Source organism: Anser anser (assembly GCF_964211835.1).
Source record: "Anser anser genome assembly, chromosome: Z".
Lineage (NCBI taxonomy): Eukaryota > Metazoa > Chordata > Aves > Anseriformes > Anatidae > Anser > Anser anser.
In genome coordinates, this window is record NC_139723.1 from 74,403,967 (window position 1) to 74,426,519 (window position 22,553).

The 22,553-nt window shown below is 41.8% G+C and overlaps 1 protein-coding gene across 1 annotated transcript in view; it reads right to left on the reverse strand.

Annotated features, from left to right (window-relative positions):
* The window catches only part of LOC310890054 (uncharacterized protein), a 163,667-nt gene that overhangs the window by 131,226 nt on the left and 9,888 nt on the right, over positions 1-22,553 (reverse strand). The window contains exon 1 of the transcript XR_014576988.1: positions 12,688-12,887. The gene's annotated coding sequence lies outside the window, so the exon portion shown is untranslated. Of the gene's footprint in view, positions 1-12,687 lie in introns of the transcript that reaches the window.

The following is a 22,553-nucleotide window of genomic DNA, read 5'->3' on the forward strand; positions in this document are numbered from 1 at the left end:
AACATCCCCATAAAAAGCTGAAAACAATCAACCTCCTATTCTCTATTTTTTTAAATCAAAGTGAAGAAAATATTAGGATGCATAAAAACTGCTATGGAAAAGAACTGCAAATACATTCTAATGTTGTTACATTTTGGTATGACATGCTCCCACTTGGAGTACTGTCTCATAAACTTTCTCTTTGGTTCCAAATTACACTTTTTATAGCCCTTGACTGGGACTAATGAGACTCAGGTGAACTGGTTTCCAAAACAAGTGAGACAGATCATTCTCCTCAAATCTGAGATATGTTCACATATTCCTTCACTGTTTGGGGTTGGAAGGTCTCAGACTAAAGTTCATAGGTTATCCATTATATCACATCTTCAAATCTTAAAACCGTTCTATAAAATGTTCATCCCAGTACTGTTTCAAAACCTTTAGTTAAATACTGCCTTACATTAAGCTAAATCTTTACTCATTTCCTATCATCGTGGCCTGGAAAATACATGCTGCAAATTGATAGCATTTCTCAGTTACGAAGCAACAATGATAATGACAGCATTTACATCTGACAAGTCAAATCTCTCAGTCAGGAATTCTCCATGTACCTTCTTGAAACGCCAGTGAAGATCCTGTCTCCCAAGTGTTCCTAGAAACCCCAAGTTCCCAGAAGAGAGGGTCCAGCCCCCGAGTGCCAAATGAACTGCCTCATCCAACCCAGGAAGCAGACTTCACTTGTGCCTGTGAGCATCACAGGCAATAGGCAACTGAGCAGGGTATGAACTGGAAAATGGAGGAAGAGGCCTACAAGTGTCCCAAGACAAGCATATGTTTAAGGAAAGGTTGGACCTGGTGCTTAGCAACGTGGTTTAGTGGGTGACGTTGGTAGCAGGGTGATGGTTGGACCAGATGATCTTGAAGGTCTTTTCCAACCTTAATGATTCTAACCTTCTATATGCAGGACAACCCAGCCTCTGCCACTTCTGACATGCTATGAACCAGATTAGCGTGCCTGATCCATAAGGGTGTGCTCTGTGCCTCGCACGGAGCCCTGTGCATTGCCCCTTAGCCCCATGCTGGTGCTGTACTTTTGAACCAAGAGCATCAGGTCACCATGTTGGGGTCAGGACAGCACCAGCCACCTTCTGTGTTCACATTCTGGGTTCAGCTGAGGCTGCTGTGGTAAGGGCTGTGTGTGCCTCTCTGCAGGTGGCCCTGGTCACCACAACCACACCATCAGCAGTAGGGCAGGCACACACCCCGCCCAGCAGGCAGCCGCCATTTCATGCAACGCTGATCCCCACGGCCCAAGATGGCGCTCGCAGCCAAGCCCCCTGATTGGTGGGCAGGCAGCCGGTTGCTAAGCGGCCTCAGCCCACCTAGCAACCCAGGCCCAGGCCAAGCCTGCAGTGGCCAAGTGCAGGGGGAGCCATAGGCCCCAGAGAGTGGCCCCAGGAGGGGTCCCAAGTGGTGCCCCCACACCTTGCATCTAGCCCTAGCAAAGGTCCAGGAGATTCCTGCATGATGCAGGGTCTGCAGGATATTTTCTAACACTTTTAAAGTGCCACATGTGTGCGTGCCTTCCTAATGGAAATGGCAGCTCACCAACATTCTTTATGTGCACCTAGGTTTTCTGCACCAAAACCCAGATCTTCTCCCAGCAATGGGGTGTGAATTTTATTCCTGTTGACCCACAAGGTTGGAAAGCTTTCTACGCCCCAGGCAACACTCTCTCTTCACTTCAGTCATCTCAGGATGGGGCTTAGAGAAAACCCAACATTAAAAGCCCAGGTGGCAGGTAGAAAACAACACTGTATCAAGTGCAGAAATTAGGAGCAATTTGACTGACTCTCATTTCTATGGTTGTCTCCACATGTAGGTGGATGAGCAGAAATCCAGGCCGTGATGTGAAGTCTTTGCTGTTCTTCCCCCCTATTAAAATTGCATTCTGTCAGCCCAAGCCCCCAGCTCTCTGGAGAAAGTCTCATTAATTTCATTATCAGAATACAAAGAAGTAGATAATCACAATGCAAAACTCATTAGCAAAAGTTTAGGGAAAAAAAAATAAAAGAAGGAAAGGAACTAATTTAAGCAACATTTACTGTTCTCTCTACAACACGGTTCTTAGTCAATTTAAAATCAAGGGCAAATGAAGAAAATATTGCCAGTGGGGGAAGAGAAATTTGCTGCATGCAGTTACATTTGCCTGTGGCCTTCCAAAGCAGAACCTTTCCCTCGATGCACACTGCTTGCCTGGGCTTATCATTTGAATCCCCACGCGTGCCTGCACAAAGAATTGCCACAGACCTATATATAACCATTTAAAAATGCATGCCGGGGGGAGAGGAGGGGTTAGGTTTCCATTTCCTACGACATCTAATTGGAGCTGTGATCCTCGAGGTCAAATTCCTGCAGGTAGATCCAATAAAAGAGTTAACCCATGCAGATTAGGCACTGAATACCTGGCTTCTAAGTATCTGGCTCCTTCTGTGAAATTCAAAACCCCGAGGTAGGTGCTAAGCCTCCCCATTGAGGGCATGCAAAGTTAGACCTCTCAGAAGAGCCATCCAAGAAAGTGCATGTAGAGTGGGAGCCACTTGGAGCTGGAAATGCTAATTGCAGGAACGTGGCCGAATTCTTGTCCCCTCTCCAGGGCTGCGGCATCCGCCCGTGTCACAGCTCCAAATAGAGCCTGACCCTTCTCCCGCCAGCGGGCAGCCCTCGTGAGGCTTCTGTTTTCTTTCTAAAACCCAGCCAGGATGTTCAAGCAGTGTCGGCATTCATGTCTGCATTATGCCCTGACACTGGCAGCACCCGCCCGAAACAAGGTGCAGGGCTCTTCTGTCACTGGTGGGACATCTCCAGCCTCCCTGTAAACGTGGAGAATGTGAATTGGATTTCTCTAACTTCCCCTGGAAATACTAACCTGAGTGAAGACTCTAGCAACAGGTCAAAGTGCATTGAATGCACTTGCATTCAGTGAAAACAGGTGGACCTCTCATGGCCACCCTGCTATTATTTGAGTTTGCTACGAGCTTTCATTTGCTTCTTACAAGCATCAGATACACCATCCTCTTTCTAGGAAAGATCCTAGAACGATCCTGCTACCCATAACACAGGTTTCAGCCACTAGAACTAAAATGCACTCTCTCTGGATTTTGTCCTGTTGTATAAAGGGATAGTATTTATTGATGATTTGGGACAATCCACTCAAACACCCCGTGGCCTTTGTCAGTTGTCTCTTGCTAATTTTACGGTTTTATCTTACAGCCACAACAAACACACCTGTACAGTAACTGCCATGGCATTTACAAAGGAATATATTTTATGACACAAAACAGAGTTAAGTAAAAGCTAACCTGTCATAACCTCCAAGTTAAAAAGAAACACACATTTAACAGTGAGGTTTGATGTTAAACATATGTCCTTAAAACATATCACTTCTTGAAAAAATTTCTTTTAGCAATGAAATTAATTTTGGCCAATATTGTCCCTGAATTTGGAATAAATAATAAAAGGACGTAGTGATCTTTTTGAAAAATATTAATTTCTTGTCTGTCAGAACTGAGGTCCACAAATATTAGTGGTAAAATACTGTTCTGAAGTGTAACACTAGCACGTATCTTTGATGACATCATGTTTCTGTTTTTTCCCTTTGCTTTGAGCACCTGCATCCAAATTCCCTATCGTAAAATCAGTTAAAGTTGGTATAATATAACAGGTAATTATATTTAGACTCAGAAGGAAAATACTGAGATTCAGATTACATGGCAGAAAATAAGAACTCCCATTAGAACTGAATCATTCAAAATAAAAGCAATCTTTTTAAGTCTTAAAGCATGGAATTGCATTACTGGGAGACCTTTTCTGCATCTGAAAATACTACTTTAAGCATGTAAGCTTTGCTGCATTAGAAAAAAAAAATCTGGAAAATGAATTATGATTTACACCCTGCGGCATTGCTATAAACAAGTAATTCAAGAAGCTCCACAGAAAACTCAAACACGTAATTCCGAAGTAAATTGCATGGAAATGGAATTTAGCAAAATATGTTCCCTGACATGTAGGGCACATACCTCCCAGCACTGCACCAGTTGCAAGTAAGGACTCTTACTTGTCAGAGACTTACAGTGCAACCTCAAGCTAATTAAAAAAAAAAAAAAAAAAGACTGAAAGGAAGTGAAAGCCAGTGGCAGAACATGAAGAAGGAAGATGTCCTGGTTCAATGTTCAATTTGTAATAACAAATCTAAAAGGAAAATGCTAGCAAATTCCTGAAAATTTGAGTGCAGGCTAGAAAAGCAGACTGTTAAGACAGCTGGGACATGGACGCAAGAAGCTTTTAGGCAGACCTGCCATCTAGAGAGTGCTGCCTGCCACTGACATGTGGCACTACACTTGGAGAAAGAGATACTCTTTCCAGAAGGCGACTGTCTTTTATTTTTCTATAAAATGGCATAAATGTGAAAGTGTGTATTTACAAAACGTATTTACAAAAAATTGGGCAAATGAAGTGGTTACAACTAAAGGCCTCAGCATCTATTCTTGCATAAGAGAGCCACTATTTTAGATTGTTCAATCCTTATGCCATTATGAAAATTTTTCCAAGTACTCTTTTTCAAAGCAGCCTCCTGCAAATATTGTATCAGTTTAATGCTCTGCACTATTCATATCTGCCAGCCTTTCCTTATCTGGAGGCCTCCTCTGACTTAAATGGAACGAAAGAAGAAAGCCAAGATATGCACAGGATGTCTCTATCTGAAAAAGTAGGAGCAGGTAGATAACTTTTATCACACATCCAGGCACTGAGCCAAATTTTCAGTGCATGTAAACAAGTATAACTTCGCTGAAGCTGGTGGAGGCTTGCCAGTAGAAAACCCAGTAAGAGCCTGTCTTTCTCCTCACTGCAGTACCAAGCTGGTATGCTGGGATAAAACTTGAATTCCTCAGGACAAAATAAATTAATGAAAATCAATGGTTGGGATGAATAAGTGTTTGAAAGAAAATCAGAACGTTGAAACTGTAAGCCCTCTCCCTTACCTTGATATAATCTTTTTAATGAATACTGCCTTTACCCTTGGAAGTTTTAGTTAAGGTAACAGGTGATGTTCTGCATACACGTGACTCTCTTTTATCAAAGCCATAATATTATCTCATGATGGATGAAGCTAAAGAATTGTTTCTTCAAACGTAGGGATAAATTTCTCAGGATGGCATGGCTCATTTATGTCGAATAAACTGAAATCAGCCTTGCACAGTTGTGACTCACTTCAGATAAGTGAGGACTGATCTTGTGTCAAAGTACTTTCACACTGCATCTTGTTTCCATAAACTGAAGGCACTTATGTGGCTGAAACATAAATATACCAAACATTCATATATGTTGGCAAGATTACTACAGAGAAAGTAGGTAGATATACAGTAATATAAAGAAAAAACCTGTTGTCTTGGTTTTATATAAGACCATGAGCATACAAGCTTAGAAACAAAGGTAAAAATCCATGCCAAAATTTTATATATAAAACATATGAGTACCAGCATCTTTCAAACATTTGGGAGCTAAGTCCAGCATACTGTGAACCTCAGTAAGAAATTTCTAGTCAAGAATAAATGGTACGTATTACTTAATAATTGATCGGTAGTCGGGGTGGGAAAATTACTTATCAGGTTATATTATTACTTAATTCATGCAAAAATCATGCAGAAATAGAGCTTAAATTAAGAGAAAAGGTGTGTCTTTTGTTTTGTTTTGTTTTGTCTGGTCAGTGTAAACAGCACAGGAAAGTAAATGAGTAAATGTGTGATTTCTCTGTCTGAATGCACCTGTAAGAACTGCAGTACCTAAAATGAGATATATTTTATGGTAAGGTCTCAGTTTTCCCAGGGCCTAGCACACTGAAGATGACTCATCTTGTAAATTAATACTTATAAATTGATGTCGCTATTGCAATTGTAATAACTTTAATTGTAATAACTTTACTTAAAATGGAGCAAAACAGTTGGAAAATGCAAACAAATTTGTAATGAGGTTATATTATTTTTTTCATTTACCACATACTTTCTGAGCAGTTCATTAGCTTCTCTTTCTTCTACTTGATATGTGCCTGTTGAAGATGCAGAAATAGATGCCTAGCTCACTATGAAATCTCCCAATAAACTCTATTCTAGCACAGGGAAGTTTATATGAGCAAAATGAGCAAAGACCTCTTGTGTCTCTAGGTTTTGAACACGCACACCCCAAAATAAACAGTGTTGATTGAATCAGATTTACAATGCATACAAGAAGAGCCAGACTGCGTAAGTTTGAGAAATTCGTCCTGTTTACTAGTCCTGTTGCAGCAGGCTATTCCTATTATTTTCTGGTTAGTGCGCAAGGTTTATGCCCCTGTGATAATTTGTAGAAATATAGTAATTAAATTTACACTTCCCCAGTCTCTCCCATGCAAAGCAATGATCAGATTCAGGAATTAAACACTGAATCTTTCTCACTCTACCTCTGATTCAGTTTATACACGATTTTTTTCTATTAACATTTTTCACAGGACAAATACTTCTCCACTGAATAAAGATTTATATTGCGGTTTCCTAGAATAATCCTCAAGAAGGAAAAGGTATTTCCTCCCTCACAAATCCCCTCACTCTATGCACACACTACAGCATGCTCTGAATAGGACGAAGAAAAATTAGTGAGGATACAATTACTTTACTAGAGAAAGACTGCTCTCCTCCCGCGCCAACAAGATATTATAGGTCAAGTCAAGTAAGGTCAAGTGAGTTCTTGTCATGTCCAGGAACCCTGATTTATTCTGTCAGCTGTTCACTGTCATGCAGGACGATGGGGTGAGTGTCAATACTGAGACATTGCAAAGCAACCGAACATGTTGATTTTAACGAGGGTGGCTCATGTTCACTTGAGTCCTGCTGGGTGATTATGGGTGTCGTGGGGAGTGTGGGATGAACAGTATATTAGCACACATAATTTATGTACATGGCTTTCTTTGCCTTGAAGAATGCAGCCCCTGCAATGGGGAAGTCCCTTGGGTTCTCCTGAGCCGTGTTATCCCTTAATGGACAAGAAGATACAAAGGAAGCAAAAGCAGAGGAGCGGATGCCTTAAAACCTACAGCTTGTCCTCTTTACAAGCTCTCTGCTTTTGTCTTTGCTTCCTGAACATTTCAATAAAATGCATTTGCTTTTGTAGAACTGATTTGGTTTTATAGGGTACCCACAAGCACAATATCTAAAATGTTTGCCAATGTAGATTTATTGTTGCAGTTTTTAGGTTTGGTAGATAGGCATCAGGGAAGGGCAGTACTTCTTATACATGCAGCACAAAATTCATTCTTGCGAAAGACAGACTATTACTTGGTGTCATCTTCCAAGCCCTAATTTAGAGTCCCCAGGAGAAGACTTGCAGTTGCAGAGCTTTCAGAAGTGACACGTTCCCCAGGAGTCTAGGAAGAAGAGGTTGAAAACCACTGTTCTGGGTCAAGGTGCAGTTTTATCAATTTACAGAGTAAATTGTAAACATTGTATTAGTAATACTAATAAATACAGTGAGGCAAGTACCATCCAGTAACACATTGTTTGCATTTTGTAACTGCAAACAGAAGGAAACAAACTGCATCAAGGGTCAATTGAATTTCATCTTAACTGGCTACACCCAGGATTTTAAATTACAAAAACTGATCTGAGTGAACACGCTCAAACAGTGCAGCATCATATAGCCCAGCACCTCTCAGTCTGAGCAGATGCTTCAAGAAACTGCTACCTGAGCACCAAGAAATGCCAGCCATAGCAAAGACAGACAGACTACAGCCTGGGACATCTGAGCACAGTTTTGACTTTGGGGGAAGTTCAGCACCCTACCCAAGGTCACACAGCAAGACAGAAATACAGCTGGGACCCGAAGCCTTGAGTTCCTGCCTGGTAGCTACCTGCCAGCACAGTGGGGTGTAACACTTTGTAGCTCCTATTAAACTATATTTCCAAGGGCCAACATTTCCATTGAAAAAAAAAATAAATGAAAAAAAGGTATATGTGCAGAGTTGTAGTGCTGCTGTTATGCAAGCAAATTATGGCATCAGCCCTGCAACATTTTTTTCTTTACTTTTATTGGTAGATTTTTTATTTTTGGCAGTCCTTTTATTAGGGATTAGGCATATTTATTTATGCTGATCTTTTTCACTCCTTTTTTATAAATACACATTTTCTGTGGGCAGAATGCAAAGCGGAACAGTTGCTGAAAGGGACGTGATGACTATCAGAACATCCTGCACTTTCCTTAGAGCACTACTTTTTGGTCGCCTCAGAGTTTACAGGCATGTTGTTCAACAGCTCAGGAGTCAAGGGCCTCACTTTGAATGGCAGCTGCAGTCATTCATCAGATATAGAGTGGAAGGTACTACAGTTGTATCCAATGATTGTGTCACCATCCAAAACTTCAATATGCTAGTAAGTGCATATGAGAACTAGATTATTTTGTATGCATACATTTTTGTTTATTAGCACATAAAATAAAAAAGTCATACAGGGTGTTTTTAACAAGTCTGGAGACACTATGGTGTAAGATACCTGGAAACAAGGTTACCTGAAAGACGCATTACCATATACTGTAGGAAAAATCATGGCTCAGATGAATTCAGTGGCAAAGCTTCCGCTGACATCTGTGTACACAATGTTTCTCATTTTGAATAAGTTATTAAGCAGGGTTTAAATGAGAGAGGATTGGAGCAATCAACTTCTAGCTGTAATATACTACATTTTTGTCTAAATGATACTGATCCAGACCTGCCCAAAATCTAGCATGTTTCTGCAGAGTTTAGTGGCTTTTGAGCCAAACCCTTCAATGCCAAAGTCTGCATTTCTGTACGGTCTTCCCTGGGAGCTGTGGTGGAGCACAAGGCTAGGCTGACACTTTGATAAACACACTGAACGAGCATCTGCTCTGTGGAGTAAAGGGAAGGGAGGAAATGTCAAAATAAGAGGAAACTGCTAAAAATTACTTTTCTTTACAGATTTTGATACTACTGGAGCCAAAGGAGCTGAATATAGCCAGGTAAACCAGACGGGACTTCAATGCCATGCTACATTTCTTGCTCTGCACACATTTCCAGTGGTTTCTCTTCTTCACAGAACTCAATCTCATTTTGAATTTCAGGTTCAGGAAAGAATTTTTGAGGCTTCCATTTCCATTCAGCTCCTGAAATATCCCACAACTCATTTCTGTTGGATATCAAAACCATTCAATAACATTCAATTCAAAACAATAACTTTTCCTGAAGCAAATCAAAAGGCTGGGTCCTTTTCTAGAAGGACTCTCTAGAATGCTGTCTAGACAAAAAAGCTGACTGCCATTCTCCTTTTTGGTGATTAATATTTAAAGTCCTTCTCCATGGAAATTCAGGTTTCCAGACCTGTTTTTATTGGTTAGGGCTGCAAACAGCAAAACATTCAGGCATATGCATAACTTTAAGCAACTGAGTAATCCCAGCGCTTTGGGCTGCACTGCTGAAGGGAGTGGGAGTCTTGCCATTGAATTTTATAGGAGCATTATCGGACCGTAAGTGCTTTGCTGGTTCAAGGCCAATATTTTCTCAGACTTCAGAGGAAGCCAGATTGGGCCCGATCGCTACACAGCCTCTCCTAGAAAGACCAAAATAAAAACAAATGATACTAAGCAACAGGAATGCACATAGCATAGAGGAAAGTATCACTGAACACGAGACAAGCCGAGCAAGCATTACTCATTGAAATACTGGTGTATGAGAGAATGGTAGCAGGTTGTTTTCTTCAGAGTATTGTTCATGCAGAGTTTTACAGACAGACAGTTTGTCCAAGTAGCAAACAAGTCAGCATCTGTCTGAGATCCAGACAGACAAATAAACCTGCTGCAGAGCCAGAGCTGCAACATTTCTCCAGGAGAAGGTTATGCTACGGGCTACAGCATGCACTAACCAAGCATTTCTCAAATCTATAGCAACAGTGAGCAGGATCAGCCCCAGATGTAGGCAGAGAAGACACCTACCTGGGACAGCAGACTTCCAGCAGTAGCAGAATGACCATGGATCCATAATACATGTCCATTTGACTAGTTACACTAGCTCTGTACAAACTGTTTGGTGGTATGGCCTTCCCCTCACATTAGAAAATTCTCTCCACTTCAGGAATTATGAAAACACCTATTTTTTATAACCCTATTTTATAACACCTATTTTTTATAATATAATGAAACTACGTATGTACTCAAGGATTAGTATGTTCTATGAATGATTCGCTACAAGTTTTCATGTAGGATCTGCCATGAGGAGACACAATCATGGCCAGTGATCAGCACAGCTCCTTTAAATGGGCTGAATCCTGGAAGAACACAGCCTCTCATCTCTGAGACAAACCAATTTTTTTTTTTTTCTAGAAAATATTTTTATTTGTTTTTCTTGGTGTGGCTGCTTTAGATAATGTCTCTTTAGGTTAAAAATAGCAGGTAAACACTTCAGGTCTGATTCTACTACTCTGTTAAGAGTAATCCAGTTACAAGCATTGCTACTCCTACTGAAGTCAGTATGATTATTTTCCTGGGTAAGATTTATCCCTGCAAAGCCACAAAATACAGACAAAAGTTTTTCTGCTATATTTGCTTCAGTGGGATAGCCCATGCTGGGAGAACATTTATTTACTCCTCTCATCCTGTTCAACCACACAATTAGCCTACTCTTTCAGGCATGTGCATCTTTTTTATGAAATACAAATCAACTACCAAATGCCCTGTTGTTTCAAGCCAATTAAAATCAGTGCTCTACAGAGCATATGAACAACTCAACCCCATGAAAGGCACATACCTTGAATTGCTAACCAGCTCTGGATAGATCAGAGAATACATTTTAAATGACGATGTCACATGCAGCTTGTGAGCGAGTAAGAAACTATGCCACTATGATGTCTGGAAATAAGCACTACTGTTTTCCCTAGACACTTCATGACCTTGTGTGTTGATCTCAGTCCATTTTCCAGGACTGTAAATAAGAGCACTTGGAAAAGATTTTCTGTTCACACATTTGTAGTTACAAGGGAGAAGTCCTGAATGGAAGCATGGCATCCATCAGGCAAGCACAGCAGGTGGCACAGGGCAGACTGCATTAAGCAGATCCTACAACTGGGACTTCTACAGCATTTTATTATGGCAACAACTGAATATATATTTATCAAACAACATTAAATAGAAAAATATTGTTCCAATGCACATTCGCGAGCTGGCAAGTATCCAGTCAGCAGTTTTACTGTGGACGCCACAGGGAAGTCACTTGTTGGGATCACAAAACTGCTGAGAATCTACAGCTATATTTATCTTAGTTACCTGGAATCACTTCACTGACCCAGTAAGGAACTTCATCTGGATACCTATATACTTCCAGAGGAACTCAGATGTGGTAGAAAGATAGTCAGGCTGGTTAAGCTGAACTGTTTATTAATAGTGTTGTAAACACACTATAAAGGTGACTTTTTACCCCCTTTTTTCAGTTTCACTAGTGGTTCTGCTTTCTCTATTAATTTATACGTGCATTGTTCTGTTCAGGGCTATCCATGCTGAATGACTAAGAATCAAGATAGATTACAAAGTAATTTATATCAATTACAGGTTTTTGTTGTTGTTTTGTTGTTGTTGTTTTTCATACTGTCCCTACTAGTGCAATAGAAAAAACACAGATTAGTGTCTGGATGCTGATGACCTGAACTACAGCTCTAATCCTGGAGGCAGAAAAGAGCGCTCAGGAAACCACAGCCACACTATCATTCCCACATAAAGAAAGAACCCCAACATGAAAACAACATTTACTGGATAGCATATGTGCTAAACATGCTGCCAAAATGAGGAAGCACTAAGTCCTCTACACCTGTACCTATCAAAAACACTAATGCAATTATAGTGAGTGCATTCACAGTTTTAAAGAAAAACTTCCATCATCCCAATCATTTCTTGGCATCACCTTTATTACTTTCAGACACACAGAAAAGAAGAAAAAAATTGAAGCAGAAAGGAGTAAATGGGAGACAGCCGTGATTGTTGGCAAAGCTTCTGCTGTTTTCTTCCTGTGATCTTTATAGATTACATCACCTGCACATTGCTCTGTGTGATCACCTACAACTCCTTATCTGCACTTTCTAGACCAGTCACTACCTACCCCAGCTTGCTTTGCATCTCCCATCCCATACCAAGAGATCAAATGAAACAAAGGAGATGGGCCCTTCCTACCAGCCCTCCTTCAGACTGCCATAATTCACTGTCAAATTTCTAAACAAGTACCTTCTCCTGCCACCCACTTTGTTGGTCCTCACCCTCAAGAGGAGCTTTCTGCAAGAAATCACAAAGCTGCCTCACTGTCCTCCTTCAAACATCTCCTTAAAATTTATGTTTTGGTGATGTCCACCAAGAGCTGACAACGGCAAATCATTGAGGCAGTGATTTAGCTCCCTCTTCCCTGTCCTCATATAGCAAAAATATCATTGGATTTTATATTAAGAGTACTGTTTTTTCTCACCAAGAAATAAGAAATTTTCAATGTCTTCACCAGAAATTACTCACCACCGGAAGCTGAAGAACAGAATCTTTGCCAGGAGGAAAATGAGAAATTGGAAAGATAAGCCAGAGAAAAGGCTAAAAATAATGCAAAATGAGTTGTAAAGAGAGAGAGTTTAAAATGATCCTTACATACTGCAGACGAAGGATGTCTTCTCTCTAAAGATCTTCCTCTTATTTTTATTAAACTCCTTCCTAGCTTGAAACAGGTACCAGCCTTGCAGCACAGCATGGAAAAATGGCTGAGAATTTTGAGACAGAAAAATTGCACTGAAGAAAATGCAGAAGTTCAAGTAGCAGTCTAAATAAAACTGGCTTTGCTCTGAAATTCCAGCCTGATACGTTTAAATTTTTATCATCCTGTGGCATTACTAACAATTCAGAAATGTGGCATTTTAGCCCATACTCAGTAACAGGGCAGGAAGGAGGAGACTGCCAGTAACAACACTGAAGTAAGAACATGTCTTTCCTCAAATCATCCAATGTTTGAAGTTCACGTAGGACCTCCAGCCAAAGTCACTTCTGATACTGAGACCTTGTCCATCAATGCCATTAGGTTTCTCCCTTCTCATTTAGAAAGGGAGACCGATAGTCATTTTTAATCTCCACCAAAGACATGTTTTCCTATACAGTCTTTTGAGCTGCCAAACCATGAGCCAGACCTTTCTATAGCAACAAAGCACAGTAGGAGTCATCCCTTCTGGAAGCTTGGAAGGACAGGAAGAGAGATATGCCAGGGTATCTCTATTTATACCTTTAAAGCCTATGAGGAGACTGGCGGGGCATGAGGACCGTGGCCAGCTAGGAATTCCTTGCAGTGCTAGTATTGCTAGCTACTCTGAACCTAGATTTCTATGCCTAAGCTAACTACTACTCAGTGGAAATTACAATTACAGCTTGTGCTATGCAAGTTTTTTTAGACGAATATAAGAAAGATATACTGGAAGCTAAGGGGTCCTTGTTGTTGTTGTTGTTAATACATATAGACATATTTTTAATGACTTGCTTAAGCCACACAAAATAATCCAGTAATTGTGAGATTTAAAAAAAAAAAAAAATGATAGTAAAGGGTTCCATCCTGGAACTACTGGAAACCATGGAAGGGTCTACCAAGTCTGCCCACAGATATGGGCAGTTAGCGGAGGGGCAGCTGAGTGAAATAAAATTGCATATTTAATATTAACAAAACCAATTTACTATACAAGGAAAAATGTTTATTTGATCAAGATCTGTCACATTTGATAAGCGTTTCTTGGTACACCAAGTTTTTCCAAAATGAGTCAAATACTAGCATGCAATGTTAATAATGCACATAAATAAATTAATTAAAAAAAATAAAAAATAAAAATTTGTTTCTGAAAGCTAAGAGAGGAAGGAAAAAAAAAAGTCCTTTCTAAGAGGTAACCTGTTTAAAGTATAGATCAGCATACAATAAAATAAAAACATATTCAATGACCAAGCAAATCTGCTTGCAATTTATTGAGATAAAACAGAATTTGCTTTTACACATTCCAAAATAAGAATATCTGTTAGGTAAGTCACAAGAAACTCATTTTAAACTCTATTTTTAGAACACTTCTTAATAGTTCCCATGCAAAAAAACATCCTTTCAGTATAAATTCTGAGAAACTTTAAGCAGATTATTTAATTTCTGTTTCTCTTTTCAGCCAAGCTGGTTTTATTTTTCATTTTTAAGATTGTTTTATTGTTATTTTTTTACCTGAAAGGGTCATATCAGTCTCTAGTGTAAAAATCAGTATACATCAGGATTGAACTTGCTCTCTTCAGCCCTTATCAGATAAAGTTTTGCAGCTTTGACTGTCACAATGCCCTCATTGATCAATTTCAATGGTTTAAGTTGTTGCACAAACCCAGAGACTTTTCCTCGTTTTAACTGTCTCATTAGACACTATTACCTGGTACAGGATTGTCCACTCTTTTCCTTCCTTCTTTAGTTTTCAAAGATTCATAGAAGGGTTCAGGTTGGACAGGACCTTAAAAATCACCTGGTCCCAGCCCCCCACCATGGGCAGGGACACCTCCCACCAGACCAGGCTGCCCAAAGCCCCATCCAGCCTGGCCTTGAGCACTGCCAGGGATGGGGCATCCACAGCTTCTCTGGGCAGCCTGTGCCAGGGCCTCACCACCCTAACAGTAAAGATTTTCCTCCTAACCTCTAATCTCCATCTCCCTTCTTTTAGTTTAAAACCATTCCCCCTTGTCCTGTCATTGTTTGCTCAAGCAAAAAGTTGTTCTCCATCATTTTTACAAGCACCCTTTAAGTACTGAAAAGCTGCGATGAGGTCTCCCTGGAGCCATCTCTTTTCCAGGCTGAACATCCCCAGCTCTCACAGCCTTTATTTATAGGAGAGGTACTCCAGCCCTCTGATCAACTTCGTGGCCCTCCTCTGGACCCGCTCTAACAGCCCCACATCCTTCTCGTGCTGGGGGCCCCAGACCAGGACGCAGCACTGCAGGTGGGGCCTCACAAGGGCAGAGCAGAGGGGCACAATCCCCTCCCTCCACCTGCTGCCCACCCCTCTGTTGGTGCAGCCCAGGACGCAGTTGGCCTTCTGGGCTGCAGGCACACACTGCTGGCTCATGTCGAGCTTTTTGTCCACCAGAGCCCCCAAGTCCTTCTCTGCAGGGCTGCTCTCAGTGGGTTCTTCTCCCAGTCTGTGCTCATGTCTGGGATTGCCCCGGCCCAGGTACAGCACCTTGCACTTGGACTTGTTGAACCTCATTAGTTTCATGTGGGCCCACTTCTCAAGCTTGTCCGGGTCCCTCTGGATGGCATCCATTCCTTCTGTTGTATCAACTGCACCACTCAGCTTAGTGTCATCTACAAACTTGCCAAGGGTGCACTCGATCCCACTGTCTATGTCATTGATAGAGATATTAACCTGTACTGGTCCCAGAACAGACCCCTGAGAGACACCACTCGTCACTGACCTCCACCTGGACATTTTTGGTGTGATGTTGTAGTTAGGTGTTGTACTTGCAGATACAGAGTTGTGTTCTTTCTTCTTTGAAGCCGTCACTGTCTGTGACCTTGATAAAGACATTAAACAATACTGGTCCCAATTGGACCCCTAAGGGACACCACTTGTCACGAGCCTCTACCTCGACGTAGAGCCACTGACCTGGTACCACTCTCTGGGTGCAGCCTTCAAGCCCATTCCTTATCCACCAAATGGTCCAACCTTCAAATCCATCTCTCTCCAATTTAGAGATTGGGATCTTTTGTGAGACCATGTCGAAGACTTTACAGAAGTCCGGTTAGATGACATTGGTCAGTCTTCCCTTGTCCATTGATGCAGTCACTCTATCATAGAAGACCACCAGATTGGTCAGGCATGATTTTAGTTTGGAGAAGAGGAGGCTCAGGGGAGACCTCTCTACAACTATCTGAAAGGAAGTTGTGGGGAGCTGAGGGTCGGCCTCTTCTTGCAGGTAACCAGTGATAGAACAAGAGGGAATGGCCTCAAATTGTGCCAGGGGAGGTTCAGAATGGAAATTAGGAGATGTTTCTTCTCAGAAAGAGCAGTCAGGCATTGGAACAGGTTGCCCAGGGATGTGGTGGAGTCACTGTCCCTGGGGGTGTTCAAGGAAAGGTTGGACCTTGTGCTTAGGGACATGGTCTATTGAGTTACATTGGTGGTAAGGGTATGGTTGGACCTGATGATCTTGAAGGTCTTTTCCAACCCAAATGATTCTATGATTTGCCCTCGGTGAAGCCATGCTGACTGTCTTGGATCACCTCCTTTTCCTGCATGTGCCTTGACATTGCTTCCAGAAGAATCTGTTCCATGATCATCCCAGGCACAGAGGTGCTCTTCACTTACTCTGGGAGGGACTTTGCTCCCCCAGCCATCACCTACATGTCCAGGGAAACAAGAGACATGGGAAGCCTGACTAGCAGCATAGACCAAGGCAAAGAAGTTAAGCACCTCAGCCTTCTCCACATCTGTCATTACCGGTTCTCCCTTCTCATTTATCAGAGGGGGCACACTTTCCTTGGCCTTTGTTTTCTGGCCTATGTACCTACAGAATCCCTCCTTGTTATTCTTTGCATCCTTTGCCAAGCTCAGTTCCATCTGTGCCTTGGCTTTCTTGATCCCATCCCTGAACAACCAGACAGCATCCCTGTACACTTCCCAGGCCGCATGTCCCTGCTTCCACTGCCTGTGCATTTCCTTCTTCTGCCTCAGTTAGACCAGCAGGTCCTTGCTCAGCCATCCCAGTTTCCTATCCTCCCTGCTTGATTTCTTACACAAGGGGATGGAGAGTTCTTGTGCTCTAAGAAAAGCATCATTAAAGAGTCACCAGCTCTCTTGAGCTCCTTTGTCCCTAAGGTCAGTGTTCTGGGGATCTCATCAACTAGGTTTTTAAACAGCTGGAAGTTCACTCTTTGGAAGTTCAGGGTCCTGACTTTGCTCTTTGTCAGTCCCATATCCTTCCACATCACAAACTCAGCCAAGGCCTGGTCACTGCAGCCCAGACTGCCTCCAATCTTAACCTTTTAATGAGTTCATCCGCACTGATGAGCACCAGGTCCAGTAATGCTTCTCCTCTGGTTGGTTTGTCCAATACCTGGATGTTATACTCACTACATTCCAGGAGACTCCTGGATTGCTCACAGCCTGCTGTGTAGCTTTCCCAGCAGACATCCATGTGGTTGAAGTTCCCCATCGGGATGAGAACGTGCAAGCGTGTTGCTTCTTGTAGTTGAAACAAGAATGCCTCATCAACAAGCTCCCCTTGATCAGGCAGCCTGTAGCAGACCCCAACCAGAAGGCATCCTTTATTGCTGTGGTCCTTAACGTTCACCTACAAGCTCCCAACCTGTCCGTGACTGTTTCTCAGAGGCAGCTCTTCGCAATCAATCCCTTCCCTAACACAGAGGGCAACACTCCCACCCCTCCTTCCCTGCCTTTGTCTTTTGCAAAGCTTGTAGCCCTCGATTCCAGTGTTCCAGCTGTGTGATTCATAGTTTTAGCCTCTCTCCATTTTTCAGGCTCACATAAACTTGCTGTTTGCACCAGCTTAGCAGTATTCTCCATGATTCAGCTGTGTTCTTTATTGGTACAACTCGAAAATGCAACCCAGAGTCTTCAAATAATTTGCCCTGTTCCAGTTCTGGGAACAGGATTCAAAGGGCTGACCAAGAGCTTCAAAGCATCTTGTATGCACTGTATCTCCATGCCTCTGAGCAGTCTGGCTTCTGCACCTATGACCTCCTTCTAGTCTGTCCCCTACAAAGAGGGAGGGCAGCAAAAGGCCAATGCTGGTTTTACGTCTTTGAGATGTAAAAACATATTGAGAAACTTCAGAAGACTTTGAATCAAACCTTTGACTGAAAAATATTTCTGATTATTCATTACCAACTTACATTCTTCCTTCATGTGCTCATTTTTTAGATATTCTCTGGCAAAGACTCAATATCTCTGATCTGTTGATTCATAAATTTCCTTTTTGCCTTCACATTTCAAACCAGGTTCAGCTCTGCAGAGGTTTATCCAGGAACAAAACAACACTTTTTCTAAAGAAGACATAGAAAAGCTGCAAATGGGTGACCAGCTTGTCTCAGGAATAGCCATTATCATCATGAATAACAACATAGCAAGGAAACTGCTCTTCAAGTTAGGTCCTAATCATCCAACTGTTCCATGATGCACCCATAACAAGGGCAGGACTTGTTAATGCAAATGCAAGGGGAATAATCCAGCAGCAAACAGATGGAGCAGTGATCCACTTCTTATGAGAGGTCTCATTCCAGTCCCTAATTGTTAGCAGAAATAATAAGATGCTATTTATTACATGCTGCAGCATTTTGTCAACCTAAAGCCTCCACCCTCCCTTTTCTTCTTAATTAGTACCTGGCCTTTACCATCTGCTGAAAAGAGATATGATAGCAAACACCAGATTATCTTCATGAGTATTTGATACAGCTAACTGTTCCATGTCAGAATTGCCTAAAATGTTTTTCACTGAAGGAAATGATAAATCACAGCCCTTATTTTTCAGCACACATTCCAAGGCAATGGTTTCCAAACTGTTTTGGACCTTGCCCTACTGTCAACTCTCAGCATTACTTACACACCATCAATCACCATTACTGTCAAACATTTAGCCGAACTCCTAGGAAAGCATGGCTTTGTGTGCCAGCTGTAAACCATGCCCTCACAGGCCACTGTTTGGGACACTCTCCCACTAACAAACAGGTTTATACACAAAAACCACAGTGAAGCCAGGACCAAGCCACCACTATGTATGAGGGAGATCTGGGACAAGAGAAGATTTCTGGGGACAAGAGAAGATTTCTGCCTAAGTCCCATATGAAGGACAGGAATAAGTGACAGCCCCATGTTCAGAAGAGATAAACAATCATAATTTTCTGTGCAAGCTGGAACATTAATGACAAAATGCCTTTTCTCTCCGCAGAGCACAACACAAAATATTGGAAAGTATCTGGTAGGAGTCCACTAAGAGAGAGCAATACAATGGTTGAGGTGCCTGGAAAAGACACGAAGGGAACCTTTCTCACACCTCCCTTTGTGCATCTAAAATGAGCTCACGCAGCATGTGTACATCTGTTACTCGACTGGAAGCTCCTGAAGGTGCTGGTGCCTCCCAGACACTCTGGCATCATGATGAAGTATCATCCCCATCACAACACCAGCCCTACCTAGTTCTGTGAGGCTGCATCCCCCTCGTTCACCCTCTCCTTTGCAGGTCTGATCTTCCCCCATGCATGGGGGTGCCAGCAGCTCCAAGGACCTGAACAACAAAACCCTTTGATTCACTTAATTATGTGACCCTGAGGCGCTGTGTGCTCCCAGTCTGACTTCAGATTTAAGTTCTATGAAAGTAACACTGAAGCCTGCCACCTGCTCAAGAGTTGTGGGGGAGGGCTCACGTTGTCTGCTCCATTGCTGAAACCTCAAATTTTGATGCTTCCAAGCTTCCCCGGCAAGTCGTTTTCCAAACTTGAAAGCTATGCAAATGCTTGAAAAGAGGAGAGACAGGGAGTTTCTTTGCAGCTGACTGTATGAGGATTTTAACTTTTTGGCCTCCAGTTAGCACAACATCTACCAATTCATGTGAAGCTATAAGTATGTCATCAGGATACCACATGCTTTGATAATTACTGTAGCAGGTATTAAAGTTAATCCTGTGCTGTAAAGATCACTTACAAAACACAATAACTGAACCAGAAGTCCTTATGTGAGACAGTCATAAAATCAGCAGCTAAAAGTGCCAGTGCGTCTCCGACATGTCCGGCACAAACTGGAACCCGAAATTCCTGCCTAGAGCAGCCTGTCAGGAATCCAACTGTCCCACGATTATGAAATCTGAGGCATGACAGAGCAGCTTATGTCAGATCTACTGCATATCCATGAGCCTTAAACCAAGACTTGTGAATATAACCCATGTGCTTCCTGGCTTGTGAGAAGGGTCATGAGCAACTGGTGAAATTTCAGACCAAAATAGCCAACGCATCATTTGAAGGACCCAGTTCTTCTTCCTTTAAAGACCAAACACCCATCCCAGATGCACTGGTCCTACCCAACTATGCTCCTAATGTGAAATATCCCATTCTGGAGAAAGCCTAAAAAAAAAAAAAAAACACGGCTATCTATATTCTAAGCTGTCTCAATCTTGACTCAATTCAGGACACAAAGCTAAGGTCACCTTAACAGGCATGATAGAGAGGGACAGGTATCCATCTTCCTCACCCTAACACTCTTCTTCGTGACCTCCCTGTAGCAGCTGACATGTTATTGTGGTTTGATTTATACAAGTGGTGAAAGTCCTGAGAAATATGCTAAGATAGTTTCAGTCTTTCCCAATAGGAGTAATTCAGTGAACTGAATAATAATGGGAAACAGCATGTCTTTATAACATTTCCCTTTGGTCAGTATTTTCTCTGTTTTTTTCTGAACCCCTTTGTATCTTACCCCACTGAATAATAAATTCAGTACACACGCGGGACTCTAAACAGTCAGCATCCTGCATCAATACCAAATATCACCACTTGCTGCCATCAGAACTGTCTGGCCAAGACTGGTTTAAAAGTGAAGAACAATTATAACCCAGTAACAGTGCTTGAAGGTAATTTTATCTTGAATCATTTGCAGGCATAAAAGTATTGTTTTGCCTGAAGATTTCCCAATAGCAGAGTACACTGTGGTTGATCTGCTGTGTCCTCTGAAAGTAGCAGCCATGAATTTGTATCCCTGCCTAGACACCAGAACCTTCCTGTATCTTCGAATGGGAGCTTCGGCTCTTAATAAACACAAATCAATCCAAACAGTGCAGTAGCACAAGCTGTTAGAAGAATATCAAGCCTGTGCATGCTATAAATTGGCTCAAGTCCAAGGTATTGATCATCATCTTCAAGGCTTCCCCCCCTCCCAAGTCTAGGATATGTAAAAGGCAATGTGTTAAGGGTGAGTTGGGGAAATTTTCTAAAAGACCAGGACTATAACCCTTCCAGGAATATAACCTCACTACTCACAACTCTACACATATGACTTCTCTGACCTCATTGTCCTCTGACAAAATCAGAGAAATATCCAGTTTTAAAAAATAAAAAATCCTTGCTAAAGTAAGATATTCTATAGAACTCATTTCTCTTCAATCAAATAGCAAAGAAAACATAACAGAACCTGGTCCTTAGGCAACAAAACATGGAATAGATGTTGCTTTGCAATAAACTCACCTAGAGATGCAGGGGGAAGAAGAAAAGGCAACGGAGGGCAAGGAGATGGAGAAGACTCAAACAGATTGGCTGTACAAAGAGTGGCTGGCAAAGCTGAAGGGTGCAGTGTCTTTGAGGAGCAGACAGAGGAGGTGGCTTAATATGACAAAAGGCACATGATTCCCAGTTTTGTATATGACTTTAACAGCTAAGAGCCAGGAGGAAAACCGTCTATTTTTTTAACCGTATTCTTTACCAGTGCTGTTACCACTAGTCTTAATTATTTTAATCAGGCTCATTATCCTATTCATTAACCATGAAGTAGAGGTAATTCTCAGTGAGCTTTGAGTTACAAAGCTATTAAGGCTAAATGGCTATTAACATTATTAATCTAAATGAGACTTAGAAACTAGTCAAACAGAGGTTAAAACCAGAGCAAATAGACAAATTAACAGGAACACTGAAGTTAAATGGCCATTTTTGTCAGATTGTCAAACTGAGATGACAATGAATAAATCTTCATAAATCCTTAAACAGGGAGTTAAAAGAGGTAGTTATTTAGGTAGTTACAAATCATATGAACAACTTTTTGCCTGCAGCAATAAAACCAAATTTCAGCTTGGTGTATATTTTAGTGCTGGAACCAAATTACTGTTTATGTCTAGATCACAATCTCAAGACTAGCGAAGGCTTCCTCTCACGGTTTGTGTTGTATGGAGACTAATCTGTTTCCTTCTACCTTGCAGCAGAAATTACGGACTTCAGCAGAGCAATCTTTGAGAGAAATGTCTAGCATCTTGCATGCCCAAATTTGAGTGTATATAAATACACACACAACTGACAACTTAATTTCTCTGGAAACTTTCACAAAATGAAACACGAAGATTTCAGTCTGGGATTTAAACTATAGAAATTCAAGAGTTTGAACTTGGTCTCCAGGTGAGGTTCCTGCAGGAATTCATAAGAACGGAGCAGCATCAAGCTGCTTAGCTTTACCAGGCTTCATAGGATGATTTGCCATCCCAAAAGATCAGGCCTTCATCCCACCCTTTGGCCCTCAGCTGGCCTCCCCACAGCATCTCTGCTGGAGCCTCCGGGCAGCATGGAGTCTGCCTTGGATTCAGACAAGTACACAGACCAGGCAGTTCAGTCTGTGCTGCTGAGACAGACGTTTCCTTAAAATAGACCTGTGATTATGGTAAGTAACAAAAGCAGTAAAAAGGAAGGTGTGAGGCATTCCCTGAGCCCTCCTCTCTGCCATAGGTAATCAAAGCATACCTTTGATATTACCAAC